At 49.7% G+C, this 17334-nt stretch overlaps 1 long non-coding RNA gene across 1 annotated transcript in view; it reads left to right on the top strand.

Moving 5' to 3' along the window:
* The window catches only part of LOC109494175, a 46197-nt gene extending 29091 nt beyond the window's left edge, over positions 1-17106 (top strand). The window contains exons 5-6 of the long non-coding RNA XR_006589598.1: positions 14516-14605; positions 15709-17106. This is a non-coding gene — a long non-coding RNA (uncharacterized LOC109494175). The remainder of the gene's footprint in view (positions 1-14515; positions 14606-15708) is intronic.
* Positions 17107-17334: the final 228 nt, after the last annotated feature.

Here is a 17334-nt window from a genome sequence, read left to right as displayed (position 1 = left end):
ACTAGCACACCCCTGATATCAAAACGCAACAACGTTAGCACAAATACAGAAGGCTAGGGATCAATGTCACTTCTGAATATGGATGGAAAATTCCTATGTCGAACATTAGCAAATGGAATCCAGCAGTATATAAAAAAGCATGACTAAGCAGGGTTCATTCCAGAATCACGAGGATGGATGAATATCAGGAAATCTATTCATATAATCTATCGAGACAATCAGTACTGCCCTTGGGCCAAGACAACAGCACCCCCCCCGCCCCGGCCCCCCACCAACCTCCAGCCCTCCTCCCAAAGGTTAAAGGATTCCTCTCAGCCAAGAAGAACTTGTCCTTCCCTCTTCCCTAGTAGACCACACTTTCGGTACTGGGACTCCAAAATGACCCGCCCAGTTGGCCCCAAGCCCACTTCAAGGGCTGCCTGGGTCCGTGCCCTCAAGGGTGGCACATACTTTATTGAACAATTTGACATGCTGGTTTGCAATTTCTTTTTTTATTTTTAATTTAAAAAGGGTGTTTTTTAATGTTTGTTCATTTTTGAGAGAAAAAGAGACCGAGCATGAGTGGGGGAGGGGCAGAGAGAGAGGGAGACACAGAATCCCGAGCAGGCTCTGAGCTGTCAGCACAGAGCCAGATGCGGGGCTCAAACCCACGAACCGTGAGATCGTGACCTGAGCCGAAGTCAGACGCTTAACCGACGGAGCCACCCAGGCGCCCCTGGTTTGCAATTTCTAAATAATTAGACATATAACAGACCAGGCCTCCATTTATACTCTTGGCCCAGGCCCCAACAACCAGGGCCACCCAACAATAACAGAACCCAGGAGAAGAAAAGGGTGATACCAAAAATAGAACCAACATTGGAAAGATGGATTGAGGGGAAGAAGGGACAGACAGTGGGGTGGGGGGTGGGGGTGGAATTAGAGACATTCTAAAACTCAACCACTTGGTCCTTGATATATGTTTGCCATTGCCTTCCCTCTGCTAGATGCAGTGAGGAATACCAGGGTAAGGAGGGGTGGAGAAGAGAGTCTATGAATTTAGAAACTTTGAGGGGGCGGCAGCGGGGACTGCAATTTAAAAATTAGGAACAACTTTTCTGTTACCGAAGAGGGACTTTGCAACTTCTCTTTAAGACCAACTGCTTTTTATCATCGTTTGTCTCGGCCAAGCAACGCTAGAATTGACCCTTTGTCGTGCGACTATGACGCAGGTACGCACCCACTCTTCTTAGACACGCTGTGCGGTCAACACGCCCTGAGTGCCTTTGTTAATTGTGGTGGGTTCCTCGTGCCATTCTCTTTGTCTGCTGAATCAGAGTGTGTAAGAATGTGGTAGTGTTCTGGCCTTTTCTACAGAGAGGTGGTTTGGGGCTTAGTTTTTAAGGGAGGTTGACTTCTGGAGACGAGAGTCTAAGGAACAAAGCACCAGAGAAGGTACTCTGAACTCTGAGACTTCCAAATCGTCTTCTATCTTTAACTCTGCCCCCCAATGATTTTTAAATATTTTTTCTTTTTAAGTAGCTTTATGAAGGCATAATTTACATATCGTAAAACCCACCCATTTTAAAGGGGCAGTCAGACAAGTTTTAGTAAAACTTAGACAGCCGTGCAGCCATCACCAGAGTCCAGTTTCTAGAATTTTTCCCGTCACCCCAAAGATTTATCTCGTGCCTTGCTCCCGCCGCCAGCCCTAGGCAACCACTGATCTGCTTTCTGGCTCTATAGTTTTGTCTTTTCTAGAAAGTTCATATCAATAAAGCCGTACCCTATGTAGTCTTAACATAAGCGCGGTTTCTTTCGGTCAGCGCCCGATTTCTGAGGGGCCTCTGTGTTGTAGAATACATCAGTCCTTCACCCTGACGTCGTGTTCATGCCATTACTGAGTCGTCTCTCATCGTATGCTTATCCCACGTTTTGTTTATGTTTCATCAGCTGACAAAAACATTTGGGTTGTTTACAGTTTGGGACTATTACGAAAGTCGTTACCGTGAACTTTTGATACGAGACTTTGTATGAGCACACGCTTTAATTCCTCTGGGGTGTATGACCTCAGAATGGGATTGCCAAGTCATCTGGTGAGTTTGTTAAGACTTTTAGGATCTGGGGTGCCTGGGGTGGCTCAGGCAGTTAAGCGCCCCACTGTTGATTTCGGCTCAGGCCATGAGCTCATGGTTGTGGGATCGAGCCCCACGTCGGCCTCTGTGCTGAGCGTGGAGCCTGCTTGAGATTCTCTCTCCCCCTCTCACTGCCTCTCTCCCCCGCTATTACTCTCTCTCTCTCTCAAGATAAATAAATAAACATTAAAAGAAGAAAGATGTTTAAGAATCTGCCCAACTGTTTGCACAAGTGACTGTATGGTTGTAATTCTCACAAGCAAGGACTAAGGGTTTCATTTCCTTCATGTCCTTGTCAGCACTTGGTTATCGTCACTCTTTTTCATCACAGCCATTCTGGCGGAATATTTCATTGTTGCTTTAATTTGTATTTTCCTAACGCCTGATAATGTTGAGCACCCTTTCATATGCGTTATTTGCCATCTACGTATCTTCAGGGAAGCGTCTGTTTAAGTCTTCTGCTCGTTAAAATTGGGTTATCTTCTTATTAAGAATGAGGGGCGCCTGCGTGGCTCAGTCGGTTAAGCGTCTGACTTCGGCTCGGGTCACGATCTCACGGTTTGTGGGTTCAAGGCCCGCGTCGGGCTCTGTGCTGACGGCTCAGAGCCCGGAGCCTGCTTTGGATTCTGTGTCTCCCTCTCTCTCTGCCCCTCCCCTGCTTGCTCTCTGTCTCCCTCTTTCAAAAATAAACAAACATTAAAAAAAAAAAAAAAAAAGAATGACCTGTTGTGGGGCGGAGGAGGGGGGTGTGCGCCTGGGTGGCTCAGTCGGTTGAACATCAGACTCTTGATTTCGGCTCAGGTCATGATCTTACGGTTTGTGAGATCGAGCCTTGCATCAGGCTCTGCACTGACAGCATGCAGCCTGCTTGGGATTCTCTCTCCCCCCTTCTCTCTGCCCCTCCCCTGTTCATATTCTCTCTCTCTCTCTCTCTCTCTCTCTCTCTCTCTCAAATGAACATTTAAAAAAAAAGAACAATCTGTTAAAAACATAAATTGTGTCAGGGTGCCTGGGTGACTCAGTTGGTTAAGCATCCACCTTTGGCTCAGGTATGATCTCACAGTTTATGAGTTTGAGCCCCACATCTGGCTCTGTGCTGACAGCTCGGAGCCTGGAACCTGCTTCGGATTCTGTGTCTCCCTGTCTCTCTGCCCCTCCCCCACTCATGCTTACCTCTCTCTCTCTCTCTCTCTCTCTCTCTCTCTCTCTCAAGGATGAATAAACATTAAAAAAAAAATTTTAAAGGTACTTTAGGGGCGCCTGGGTGGTTCAGTCGGTTAAGCATCCGACTTCAGTTTGGTCATGATCTCAGTTTGTGGGCTCGAGCCTCGCGTCGGGCTCTGTGCTGACAGCTCAGAGCCTGGAGCCTGCTTCGGATTCTGTGTCTCCCTCTCTCTCTGCCCCTCCCCCGTTCATGCTCTGTCTCTCTCTGTCCCAAAAATAAATAAAAACGTTGAAAAAAAAATTAAAAAAAAAATAAGCATTAAAAAAACATAAATTGGGTCACGTAACCTTCTTTGTGGAAAATGTTTCAGCGATTCCTTGTTCTCCTCCGTCTCCTACACCCCCGGCTAACTCCCCATCATCCTTCTTCTCTCCCTTCCGATATCTCGTCTTCAACCTAAGTCAGGAGCCTCTCACGTGATACTTTGTCAGGGCACCGGCTACCCTGGTAATGAAATATTTGAATGTGTGGTTTAAATCGTGGCCTCCCGTGCCCTCCGACGGGCCCCATGAAGGGGCCACGGCTACGGGGCGCCATCTTGGTGCCCTACGGCAGCCTCAGCATTTCGCCATCGCCGGGCACCCAGAGGGCTTCCCGAACACATTTGCCCGATGAAAAACCGAAACAAAGAGGCCCTGCTTCCCTGAGGAGCGAGGTCCCTGAAAGGCCAAGTTGGTTCCCAGCCAGGGGATGACAGCAGTGTGAACTGGCAGGAGGGTCAGCCATGATGGGAGCCGCAAAGAGGAGCCGTGCGGTGGAAAATCCCAGGCCGTGTCTGGGAGGAACTCGTACACCAGGAAGCGTCTGTACCAAGGGCCTGACCTAGAGACGGGCCTCTGACAGGAGAGAATCTGTACACTAGGCATTCCTTCCTGAGGAATGGTAATTTGGCTCTTGAGCTGGGAGTCGATGAGAAATCACCACAGATGAGGTACAGAGAAAGCTCTACTGTGGGAAAGGCCTCCGTGACTCAGTCTCAAAAGGAGAAATTCCCTCTCTCCACCCCCCAGGTTAGGGCACAAGAAGCCAACGGGAAGCCGGTCCTGTCAGGACCGTTGACAGGGCCGCTGGCCTCTGAGGATGCGCCGGAAATTTTCTCTCAACCTTTTTCTCTCTCAGCCCTGTTTCCTTCCTTGTCTCCCTCTTCACTTGGAGTGAAAACTTGTTCGTCAGTGACTCTATCTGTTTCAAGTAACCTAATGTTATTCAACGTTTGGATGCGTTGAACTCTTCGAAATATCGCACTCAAAAAAAAAAAAAAAATCTAAGCGTCCCTCCGTGTCCCCAAATGAGGTTCTTCCGTGTTATATGTTTCCCATGGGCTGGTGGCCTTGGACCGATGAGCTATGTGAGCCGGAGTCCCTTTCATTTCTGCAAAGCTGTGTGACTTTTGATGACGGAGGAGATAAAGAGCGCTAACCAAGAGTGCAGGGTGACTTGGAAAGGGTCAGCTGTGAGCCAGATGTTTCACACGCCACACTGGGAATCCCCAAGGGCCATGGGGATGAGGGACAAGGTACCCAGGACTGGGGCTTGAGCCCCGGCAAAGTTTTAAGACCCTCTAGCAGATTGTGATTCAGAGAACCTGGTGGCAAACAGTGCCTCTTAAACCATGGGCATTGACTTCTTCATTCTTACACGTACAGGAGAGAGAGGATCTCTAGAGAATACACCAGGCTATATGGTTGCCTACTCTTGGGGAGGGGGAGGGGGAGGGGGTCAGGGATCAGAGGCAACATTTCTACCAGGTAGCTTCAAACAATTGTTTTTATTTTGAAACAATCTCCACTTTATATGAAAGCGGCAGGTATGGTAAAAACGAAAAACAAATGAACCAAAAAACCAAAACAAGGCAAAAAAATCAAAAAGCAAAAAACTTTTTTTTTTTTTTTCCTGAGCCATTTGAGAATAAGTTGCCGAGGGGCGCCTGGGTGGCTGAGTCGGTTGAGCGTCCGACTTCAGCTCAGGTCATGATCTCACGGCTCGTGGGTTTGAGCCCCACGTTGGGCTCTGCAGTGATAGCTCGGAGCCTGGAGCCCGCTTCGGATTCTGTGTCTCCCTCTCTCTCTGTGTCCCCTTCCTAGCTTGTGCGCGCTCTCTCTCTCTCTCTCTCTCTCTCAGAAATACATAAATGAACTTAAAAAGAAAAGAGAATAAGTTGCTGATAGGATGTCTCCATCATCCCTGGTGGATCCCCTACGGCCAGGACCTTCTCTGACATAGCCACGATACGATCAATAAAAACCAGAAATTAACATTAGACCCGTTTCCGCCATTCACGTTTCGCCAAGGGCCAAACAACGTCCTTCCTAGAAATGAAAGGATCCGGTTCATAATCACGCATGACTGTGTAGGTGTCTTTGGTCTCCTTCGGTCTAGAACAGTCCCCGAGAGCCTAGAACAGTCCTCAAGAGCCTTCTCAGCCCTCGAGGACGTGGAGATTATAGGCCAGTAGCCCTAGAGAAGGTCCTTCAACTTGGGTGCGCCTGACGTTTCCTCACGATTAGATTTGGGTTCTGGAATCTCCGGCAGGGCCGTCACCGAAGTGATCTGTGACCTTCTCACATCTCATCCCGTCAGGTGGCACGTGATTTTGATTTGTCGCGTCGCTGATGAGGTCATCAACTCTAACGGCTTCATTAAGGTGTTGTCTGCCAAGGTTCTCCTCCGTAAAATTACTCTTTATCCCTTTGTAACGAACGGGTGTTTCGTGGGGAGGTCCTCTGAGACTATGTAAAATGTCCTGTGCCATCTCAGATTTTCAGTGCATTCGTTTTTTAACGTAGAGACTCATAGGTCCCTATTTTTAAAAAAAAAAATTTTTTAACGTTTATTTATTTTTGAGACAGAGAGAGACAGAGCATGAACGGGGGAGGGACAGGGAAAGAGGGAGACACAGAATCGGAAGCAGGCTCCAGGCCGTCAGCCCAGAGCCGACGCGGGGCTCGAACTCACGGACCGCGAGATCGTGACCCGGGTGAAGTCGGACGCTTAATCGACTGAGCCACCCAGGCGCCCCCCTATTTTATTTTCTTTAGCTTATTAAGCTTTACTTTTTTTTCGAACCGTGTGAATGTATTAACTATTTGAAAACTATTTTTTATTTTTATTGTTTTTAAATAATTTCTTTTTTTTTTTTAATGATGATGTATTTATTTTGAGAGAGAGAGCAAGCAAGGGGGGAGCAGAGAGAGAGAGGGAGAGAAAAAATCCCAAGCAGGCTCTACACTGGTAGCCCAGAGCCCGACTCAGGGCTCAATCCCATAAACCGAACCACGAGATCATGACCTGAGCTGAAATCAAGAGTCAGATGCTTAACCGACTGAGCCACCCAGGGGCCCCTAAAAGGGAACTTTTTTTTTTTAATGTTTATTTTTGGGAGAGAGAGGGTGGGGAGGGGAGGGGCAAAGAGAGAGGGAGACGAGGAATCCAAAGCAGGCTCCAGGCTCCCAGCTGTCAGCACAGAGCCCAGTGAGGGCCTCGAACCCATGAACCATAAGATCATGACCTGAGCCAAAGTCAGATGCTTCACCGACTGCGTCCCCCAGGCGCCCCTAAAAGGGGACATTTAAAAAAAATTTTTTTAACGTTTATTTATTTTTGAGACGGAGAGAGACAGAGCATGAACGAGGGAGGGACAGAGAGAGAGGGAGACACAGAATCGGAAGCAGGCTCCAGGCCGTCAGCCCAGAGCCCAACACGGGGCTCGAACTCATGGACCGCGAGATCGTGACCTGAGCTGAAGTTGGATGCTCAACCGACTGAGCCACCCAGGCAGCCCCCAAAAGGGGACATTTTAAAAGAAAGGACCTGAAGTCTAAAACCGTCACCGATCACACGCCTTCACCGAAGCCATCATTAATCCTTTGACCAGGCTGAGGGTGTGTGCCACCCAAGGTGCCTGGGCATGTGCGTGGGGTTAGGGGCGGGTGTCATCAACCCCAGTGGGACCCAGGGCTGAGAGTGGGAGCGCTGCTCTTCTATATGGAGGTGGGTGGCTGTTACCAAAAGCAGGGAGAACAGAAAGTAGTCATGAAAGACCATAGCGGGTGTGGAAACAACAACATACAGACAAGGGGCTGTGACTGGAGGTGGGAAGGAGGGGAAACAGAGGAATAGAACTGAATGCCAGCAAGTCAAGCAACAGGCCCCCAGGGCCGGACGGTGCGGGGCCCGGGAGGCCCCTGCTTGCTGGTGTTTCAAGTTGCATGCTGGGTCACTGTCCCTAAAGTAGGGACCCAAGCGGGGCCAGCTGACCCCAGCTGGCTGAGTAGGCTGTTCGGGGGGCCGGGGGATCAGCTCCTGGGAAAGCGGAACACATCTTCAAAACGAAACAAAACAAAACTGAGCCTCGGTAAAAGACTCCTGCTGGCGGGATGACCTGGTGAATCTCCTAGTTGTGCTTCCCAGGGGTGGCCAGTGAGCCCAGTGTTTGACCTTGGGACAGATGCCGGTGCGGAGAAAGTCATGGGCCGCTGGGCTCTTTGGGAGACCCCGTTTTGTAAACGCAGGAAGTATCGCCACATTACGCGAATTATGCTTAATGCCGCTTCCTGTGTGCCTCTCCCCCCGGCTTTTCTCTCTCCCCATCTCCCAGCCGCAAACCCGTGTAGTCTGCTTATCATTCCTGCGTGCACGGATATTTTAGGAAACTGTTTGCATGTTGGCGGCTGTCCCTAGTCTGACCAGCACACCTCCGCAGACAGACACATTCTGCAGATTTCTAACAAAGCAAATATGTTGGTTTTGGCACAGGTTAGCCCCAACTTATCAGACTATATTGCTTGGTTGACTAGGAGAAAATATCTAGGGAAAACACATTTTATGATTTTAATTGTTATTATAGGTACTCTCAAAAAATAAATCTGTGATCTGCAATATATTTCAGTGAAAGAACTCACATCTGGTTCCGATTAGCTCTGGAGTCTGTTGGCTGACTTAGCACGGGAGTCTTTTCTGGAAGTCAGCTCTGTGTCTCAGGGATTTTGTTTTCACCCAGAGAGGCACAGTGGAGACCTTGTTCCAACACAAAGGCATTAACTGTGTGACCCCCTCAAAACATGGCAGTGCTAACCAAAGACCTTACAGCGTCAGAGTCCTGTCCCGGAGGACTGAGACAGGCAAGTCTGAAGGCAAGGGCAGAATGGATGGAGAGTTCCAGAATAGCTCCACGGAGTCTCTGACGTTTGAACCTCCGTTCACAAGGAGGGACCAATAGCAGCTTTGATCGAGACAGTGGCACCTCTCACCCTTGTTCTGGGTAAGAGGACAGAATCAAAACCCTGTGATATGTTCACTTTTGTCATGAGCAAGATGGTGGGATTAATGGCGGGTTGGAAGAACGAGAGGGGTTCAAGTTCCAGTCTCTCCCTCTCAACTCACGTTGGGAGGCTTGCCCATTGGCAGCCATGTGGAAAAAATAGCATCCTGCCCTTCCTCTTGGGACATGAGTGGCTCTTGCTTGGGGTGGCCTCCTTTCTCTCCATCTATGTGGCCTTCAGTCCCCCAGCCACACCCTTCAGAAAGCCTTCGATGAGTTGCCCCATGCAAGTCTCCGGGAGCCACTGAATGACTAGTGACTTTTTGTCACAAGTAGGGAGCTACGTAGATACAGGGATGAATGGGTGCCTCTTGAGATGGGAATGTGTGAATAATAATATTTCAAACAGCCAACAGTTGTGGAGCATCGACTGTGTGCAAGACGCTGCTCCAAGAGCGTCCCAAGGGTTAACTCACTGAATCCTTACCACAGCCCCAAGGCAGGGGTGGAGGGGGGCCACCATGATGATCCCATTTCACAGGCGACAAGACAGTGACAAAGACTTGGCTCAGGTACCTCAGCTGGTTCTACAACAGTCATCGGCGACCCTGTAATAATTCATTTATATTTCACAGGAACATCCCTTGCGATGTTTGCAAATGACACAAAACACGTAAAAGCATTGAAAATTCCATGAGAATTCCCGGCTCCTGGTCACACTTTTGGCTCTGTCCAACCTCAGCGTCCTGATCGTTCTAACCGTGCGTCGTCCCTCAACAATGTGCCCTCCTTCCCAAGCCTCAGCCCCTCGCCCTTATTCAGACCTGCCTCTGTCTGCCCCGAAATGTCGTCATGGCCTCTTATCCGGTTCCTGGCTTTCTGTTGCTTCTGTCCTCCAATTCAGGTATCGCTTCAACTTTTCCAGCCTTGTGCGAGTTACGCTCTTTGTCGCCCTACATTCGCTTGAGTGAGGACCCCGAGCCCAAGTACTGTGGCAGGTTATGGGAATTCAAAGTGGAAAGGTCACAGTCCTCATCCTCAAATTGTCTTCCATAGTGAGAAGACAGACTTGTTAACAGATACACAGTCGCCATCATAGGAACATAAAAAACACGGCAGTCGATGAAGGGTCTCCATCTCCCCGTGGGCTTCAGAGGGGGCTTCGCAGACAGGGAGCTTTGAGCTGGAAGAAGGAGCCAGAGTCCTGAGTGGATCAGGGGAGCAAGTTCCAGGGAGAGGAACATGCACGGTGATAGGGAGAAGAGCGAGAGCCTGGGTGCACAAGGGTGAACTGCTATGTCTGGTGAGAGCACAGAGTTTGATGGGAGATGGACGGAGTTGAGAAAACAGGAGCCAGATAAGGTCACTCTGTGATTGTATGGGCGTAAGTCCAACTGCAAGGGGGCGCCTGGGTGGCTTAGTCAGTTGAGCATCTGACACTGGCTCAGGTCACGATCTCATGGTTCCCGGGTTCGAGCCCCGCGGCAGGCTTGCGCTGACAGCTCAGAGCCTGGAGCCTGCTTCCGAATCTGTGTCTCCCTCTCTCTCTCTCTCTCTGCCCCTCCCCTGCTCGTGCTCTGTCTCTCTGTCTCTCTTTCAAAAATAAATAAACATTAGGGGCACCTGGGTGGCTCAGTCGGTTGAGCGTCCAGCTTTGGCTCAGGTCATGATCTCACAGCTCGTGAGTTCCAGCCCCGCGTTGGGCTCTGTGCTGACAGCTCAGAGCCTGGAGTCTGCTTCCAATTCTGTGTCTCCCTCTCTCTGTGCTCCTCGCCCACTCATTCTTTCCCTCTTTCTTCCTCTCTCTCTCTCAAACAAAAAAAAACATTTAAAAAAATTCAAATTACTCATTCTTGGGTCAAATTCCAGGTACCCTTACATCCCCCAAGTTTATTTTACTGGAAAACCCACAAATTAAGATCCCCAATGGCCTGTGTGTGTGTGTGTGTGTGTGTGTGTGTGTGTGTGTGTGCAGTGAGTTTTTACTTGATTGAATCAATTACTTCTCGATGGTCATCACTTAGGCTCCGTGATGGCCACAGTCTAGCTCCCGTCTCGTCGTACTTGGTGGCATTCCTCGTAGCAAAGGGGAGCCGTGGAAAAGTGAGATGTGTTCCAAGAGCTCAAGGAAATAATCATCTCTGCCGTTTGCTGGCATTCAGCGGGGCGCCCAGCACGGCACACACAGCCTCTCGTGTAATACGTCGTGAACCAGATAGCATTATGCCCATTTTCCAGATGGGAACCAGCCCCAGACCGTTGCAGCGCTATCCCCAGGCAGCCCGAAGACCAGGGTTGAAAGCCGGGTCTGTGGCTCCTAGCCATGTCCCTCTACCTGGCAAGGACCCCAGGGCTCCGTGCAGCATTGAGGCCCTTGCGGGGGGGAAGCCCGCTCAGGGAAGACCCTGCGGACAGAGCAGCTCTGATCCCAGGCTCCTTCGCCCCAATCGGGAGCAGAGCGTCCCCGGCAAAGGCAGGAGGACAGTTCCTAGTTCCACAGCATCAGTGATCTATGGATCTAGATCTCAGCTACGCCGCTCCTGTGACCCAAAATAAAGAGAACTGGTGTAGATGTGCGTGGGGAGGAGCTGGGTTTTAACTCGTTTGAAAAGACTCTAACTTGCTGAGGCTCTCAGAAGAGGAATTTGGGGAACTGAGTGTCCTCAGACTTCTCCACCTGCTCTCCGGCGGAGCCCTGCCAAGCGGCCGCGGAATGCAATGCCCTGCGTGTGCCCAGCCTCCCGAGGCTCATCCAGCTCGCTCATCCTGCTGGGGCACAGGTCCTGCAGCCGGGGTGGGTGGGGGTGAGCTCCTCGGGGTGGGAGAGCTCCGGGCTGCCGGCTCCCTCTCGCTGCATAGTTGGACCCCCAGATAGCCGTGCGCTCAGAAGGAAGTCAGAGTCAAACACCGTGTGGCCTCCATCAACACGCAGGAAGCAAGTTGGGTCAGGGCTCCAGGCAGAGTTGGGTCTCCAGCAAGGAAGATGGCGGCCTGGATGTTCCCCGCGGTGGCTGGACCTCCCGAAAGAGCAGGAAAGAGGTAGGGAAGCTAGAGAGAAAGAGGGTCTCCCCCTGGGCCAGGAGGGATGGAACGGGGCCGGTTTGCTGGGACGGACAGAGGGGAGCGTACAGATGCATTTTTTCTTTAAAGACTAAAAACCCAGGGTGCCTGGGTGGCTCAGGCAGTTAAGCGTCCGACTCCGGCTCGGGTCATGATCTCACAGTTCGGAGGTTCGAGCCCCGCATTGGGCTCTGGGCCGACAGCTCAGAGCCTGGAGCCTGCTTCCGATTCTGTGTCTCCCTGTCTCTCTGTCCCTCTCCCCTTGCGCTCTGTCCCTCTCTGTCTCTAAAGGAAATAAATACACTTACAATAAAATCATAAAACCCTAATGAACCCGCATCTTTTTCCTGGAGGAAACAAGTATTTTGCTTCTGTGTCTGTTTTAAAAGTTAGGAAAAGTAGCTCTGTGAATCTGGACGATCATTTCAGCTCTGTTGAGCCTCCTACCTGTGCAATGGGGAACAAAACCAGAGGATATTCTGTTACGATCCCTTTAATGTTTTTTTGTTTTTTTTTTTTTGTTTTTTGTTTTTTTTTGAGACAGAGAGAGACAGAGCATGAACGGGGGAGGGGCAGAGAGAGAGGGAGACACAGAATCGGAAACAGGCTCCAGGCTCTGAGCCATCAGCCCAGAGCCTGACGCGGGGCTCGAACTCACGGACCGCGAGATCGTGACCTGGCTGAAGTCAGACGCTTAACCGACTGCGCCACCTAGGCGCCCCACGATCCCTTTAATGTTTTTAACGTTTATTTATTTGTTTATTTGGGGAGGGAGGGGGGAGGGGCAGAGAGAGAGGGAGAGAGAGAAGCTCTGTTTTGACCCCATTTAGTGTGAAGGTCAGAGATACTCAAACCTTCCCAAGTCCTGCCCCAGACCTACTAGTCAGAGTCTCCAGGGAATGGGCCTGAGAATCTGTATTGTATTTTACTAATTATTTAATATTTTTTAGAGAGGAGGAGACTGAAGTCTTATTTTTTTTATTTAACTTTATTTTTTTTTAATTTACACCCAAATTAGTTAGTATATAGTGAAGCAATGATTTCAGTAGATGCCTTAAAGCCTTATTTTTTTAATGTTTATTTTTGAAAGAGAGAGCACACAAGAAGGGGAGGGGCAGAGAGAGAGAGGGAGGGAGAGAGAGAATCCCAAGCAGGCTCTGAGCTGTCAGCAGAGCCCGACATGGGGCTCAAACCCATGAACTGCGAGGTCATGACCTGAGCCGAAGTCGGACGCCCAACCGACTGAACCACCCTGGCGCCCCAGCATTATTTATTTATGTACCCAGTTTTATTGAGATGTAATTAATGTACAGCACGGTATGAGTTTAAGGGGTACAGCATAATGACTTGATGTGCATATATGTTGCAAAATGCTGATTGCAGTGGGTTAATATTAAGCAGTTACCAAAAAATTCTCTTTTCCTTGTGATAAGAAATGTTCGGACCTACTCTCCTAGCGACTTTCTTTCTTTTTTTTTTTTTTACATTTTTAACATTTTTATTTATTTTTGAGAGAGAGAAAGAGCACAGCAGGGGAGGGGCAGAGAGAGAGAGAGAGAGAGAGAGAAGATACAGAATCCCAAGCAGGCTCCAAGCTCCGAGCTGTCAGCACAGAGCCCGGTGCGGGGCTTGAACTCACAGACTGTGAGATCATGACCTGGGCCAAAGCTGGACACTCACTCGACTGAGCCACCCGGGTGCCCCTCCTGGCAACTTTCAAATATACCATACAGCATGGTTGACCACAGTCACGCAGTATTTATTTACCTTACAGCTGGAAGTTTCTACCTTTCGACACCTTTGCCCGATCCCTCCCACCCCCAGCTGTGGCAACCCCAAATCTGATCTCTGTTCCCACGAGTTTGCTGAGGTTTCTGGATTCCACTTATGAACGAGATCATGCGCCATTCGTCTTTCCGTGTCTGGCTTAGTTCACCGGCATCTCTGTTTTAGTCGGTACCCTGATGAGTCTTCCCTCAAGAAAATTCAGGAATTGCTGTAGGGGACGGGACCTCTCTAAACTCCCCCTGCCCTATTTTGGAGAAAGGAACAGAGGAGAAGAGGCTGGGAGCACGGGTCTTCAAGGGCTCTGCGTTGTGAGGGACAGGAGCCCGCAATCCTGGGGTCTTTCCGTCACCTGTGGTGTCTCCCACCTGACCTGCCGTTCAGCAGCCCCGGGGTTCTGAGTCTCTTCGGGGGACTTGCTCACACATCCGGGCACCCAGAAGGGGTAGCAGGTGACGAGCAGGGAGCCTGCGGGGCTCTCTCCAGATCCAGGTTTCAGAAACAGGGGTTCTGGCTCGTCTCTGCCGCTGAACTTGAGCCAGGACTTGGCTTCTCTGAGCCCCCGTTTCTTTACTGCTGAAGTAATTGATAGACTGTAATATTTATGGTAATCGGGGAACATCACCCGGGTCTAACTCTTAGGCTTGCCAACAGCATCCAGCGAGGCATCGATAGAAGGATGTTGAACAGTATAAAACTCTTCACCAGCGGCTCCCGGAGTGTGCACCATTGTGCGGGCTATTAACAGTCTTCCGTGAAAAGAAAAGTGTCTGTAGTCAGTGGAGGAAATGCCTGACTTAAACTGAATTAAACAGCCTTCAATCTAGGACTTCTCTGAGTCCTTTATGAATGCGCTGCGCTCCGCCAGGACCAAGGGGGCGTGTGGGGGGCTGGAGGGGGTAGGACTCAGACGTCCTCAGGCCGGTTTGTTTGGTGACACCCCGAAAATGGTGGAAACGGCTCTTTCTGCGTGTGTGAGGCGAGGCACACGTAAGGCGAAAGAAACGCGGCTCGCGAGCCTTAAGCGCGCTCACACCCTTGTGTGACGGCCATGACCTTCTCTCTCTCCAGGACGGTTTCGTCTTCCCGGCTGGCAACGCTGCTCCTTCAACTCCCGTCCCCCTCCCAGCTGTGTGCATCTGAGTCCTCTAGGGACCTCACGTAAGTGGGATCATACGATATTTGTCCCCTTTCAGTCAGCTCTTGTCCCTGATGTTCACTGACGTTCGTAACATAGACCCAGAAGCGACGGCTAGTACATCTCTTGGGCGAGGGTTCTGCGGAACATGCTTTGGAAACGATGCTCTTTCTAGATCTGAGGGAGCCCTCTTAAGCGAGAAAATTTGCCAGGGACATTCCTGCCTTAAATGATTCGGTGGGAAAGCATCCGGGTCAGGAGTTAGTACTCCCGCGCCTCCCTGAGGAGGACCCCTGCGGTCCCTACTTTCGGCCATGGTTAATGAAGTGTGATGAACCAGATGAGCTTTTGAAGTAGGGGCGATTTAATGCCATCTCCCACTGCCCCTTTCCCCTGCTCATGCTCACACTTTCTCTCCCTAAAAATAATTTTAAAAACTCTGCAGACCAGGTATCATAGCTCCAGACTGTCTGCTTTCGGCCTTTCCCACCTCAATCAGCAAACTGCTAACAGGGAAGACAGGGCTGCTGATGTTTCCTCTTCCACGTTCCTACGTTCCTACCACAGGCGTGGCTTCCCTTCCCTTCCACCATTGCAATTCCACCATCACTCCACCTTTTTTTTTTTTTTTTTTTTTTTTTTTTCACAAAGAGAAGAGTAGTCACCTAGTTTATTCTAGGCCACAAAAGATGAGCCTCGGGGACAGCCCTGTTCTGTGAGAGAGGAGTGATTTCCTACTTTCTTCTTCAAGAGCCGACTTCTCTCTCCCGTTAGGAATCTCCAACTGCTGCTTGAATTTTAAATATAATAACCAGGTTTATACACGAGGCAAGCTTTGCCTGGTTCCCTTAGCAACGGCTCTAACTTTTACAGCCTGCTCGGAGCTCCTTCTAAAGGAACTTGTGGATTTCATGAAAATAACACCTCCATGATCCTGAAGGGAAGAAATTTTAACCTTTCAAAAGGATGGAAATCTAAAATTAAGCCACAAGGCAGAAGGAAACCCTTGGAGCCCCTAGAATAACCTTCATAAAGTCTCGCGCTAAAGACCAGAGCTGTATTTGTGAGAAAAGTGTTTAGCCCTGGAAATTCTGTTTACTCTTTTTTAATGCATCCTTCTCAACAGACGGATAACAGGGAGGGGGCTACTAAAGACAGACAGCAACAGTGCTAAACCATCTGATCGCCTGGGGACAAAGGAGACAGGAAAACTAAAAAAACCATGATGCACTGCGCTGTGACATTTCCGACAGACCCCCCAATCAAAACGGCCAGAATAAAGTAAGCGTCCAGTTTTTGTAAAGATGAGCCTCCGTTACCTAGAAAACTTAACTGTTTTTGAAGAATCTGGTGTCAGCAGAGCTATTTATAATTGAAATGTCAAGCGCCATTATGTTTTGAATCAAAAAGCCTAGCAAGGCATTCAAAGATAGATTAAAAAATCTATCAGTTGGATGAATCACCACTGGTGTGTTCCCCAAGCAGGGGGAGCAGGGGAAGTCTTGGGTAAGACTAACTCCTAGATTTCCCAAATGTTGGGAAAACCACCATCTCAAACGCAAGGGTGGTCCTCTTGTGTAGGCAGAAGCTGGGATTTTAACCCAACGGCACCTTGCTGCATTCGTTTAAGGAAACCCTCTAAAGGGTCTTTGATTCTGTCAACGTGTCCCCTGCTAGGGAAACGGGGGAGCTTTGCTTCTCTGCATGGTAATGTAAACCAGTGTCTTCCCCAAGGGCAGGGCTGTATCAGGGCAGGGCCTCAAATTGTTTCTACTGGGACCGCGTGTGACGGACGTGGTCTTGTCCAAGACTGGGGACACTTATCAGAGGGTCCAGGAAAGATGTCTACAGGCTTATCTTCACTGCCAGCTGGCGGAGGTCCCCTAAAGGCAGACAGATAGGTATGACCTGAGTCAATCCTTAAAATTCCCCCAGGCCACATTATTCTAGAACAACCGTGTCATCTAGACTTTTGGAAATGTGCTGATTCCAGAATATTGCTCGGATGCCCTTTGGGGACAAAGAGCAGGACCACATTCTTCCGGGTGTGGGTGGGGTTTACCCAAAAAGGAATGGATGCTCCCATAAATGTCACCCTGGGGTCCCCGAAATAGGAACTTGGAAGGCGCCTTAGACTCTCCAAGGGAAAAACCATTTCTCGTTCTTGGAGCCTTGTGGTCTGAAAAGCCTAGACTCTAGGGAGGGTTTCCCCCAGTTACTCCCCCCGTGGGAGATTGTTGAAATCTGCACGGGGGGACGTGACAAGGGCCACAGAAAGACACCAGGAGGGGACAGGGTTCCCAGTTCACATGCCGGATGCTGTGGTACGGTTGCATTCCCGATCAACAACAGATAATATTTTAACATAAGTACATCCCAAATATTGCATGGTTCCTAATATTGCACAGGAAATACTTACACTGCAAAACCATTTGTTGTTTATTTGAAGTTGAAATTGTGTAGGCTCTTGTGCGCGTCTCTTCTGGAGTTCGGGAAAACTTGCAGAGGAGAACCCAGGAAAAGTCTGTGGTCAGGGAGGCGGTGATGGGGCGGGCGGGGCGGGGGCGCCCTGGGCTATTGGAATTTGGACATTAAAGGGCGGTGTGATCTCCTGACCTGAAGTCTGTCACACTTGGGTTACAATTCCAACATGAGGCATCAGGGTTAAGGACTGAGATACCGTTATGTATAATAAAAATGTATGTTTGGTCTTTGACCCCATTTCTGGCACAGAGCTCTTAAATTTTTTTAA

This window comes from Felis catus, chromosome E1 (genome assembly GCF_018350175.1).
Source record: "Felis catus isolate Fca126 chromosome E1, F.catus_Fca126_mat1.0, whole genome shotgun sequence".
Classification (NCBI taxonomy): domain Eukaryota; kingdom Metazoa; phylum Chordata; class Mammalia; order Carnivora; family Felidae; genus Felis; species Felis catus.
Note: the sequence above shows the minus strand (reverse complement) of the source record. Positions and strands in the feature narration are given on the sequence as shown.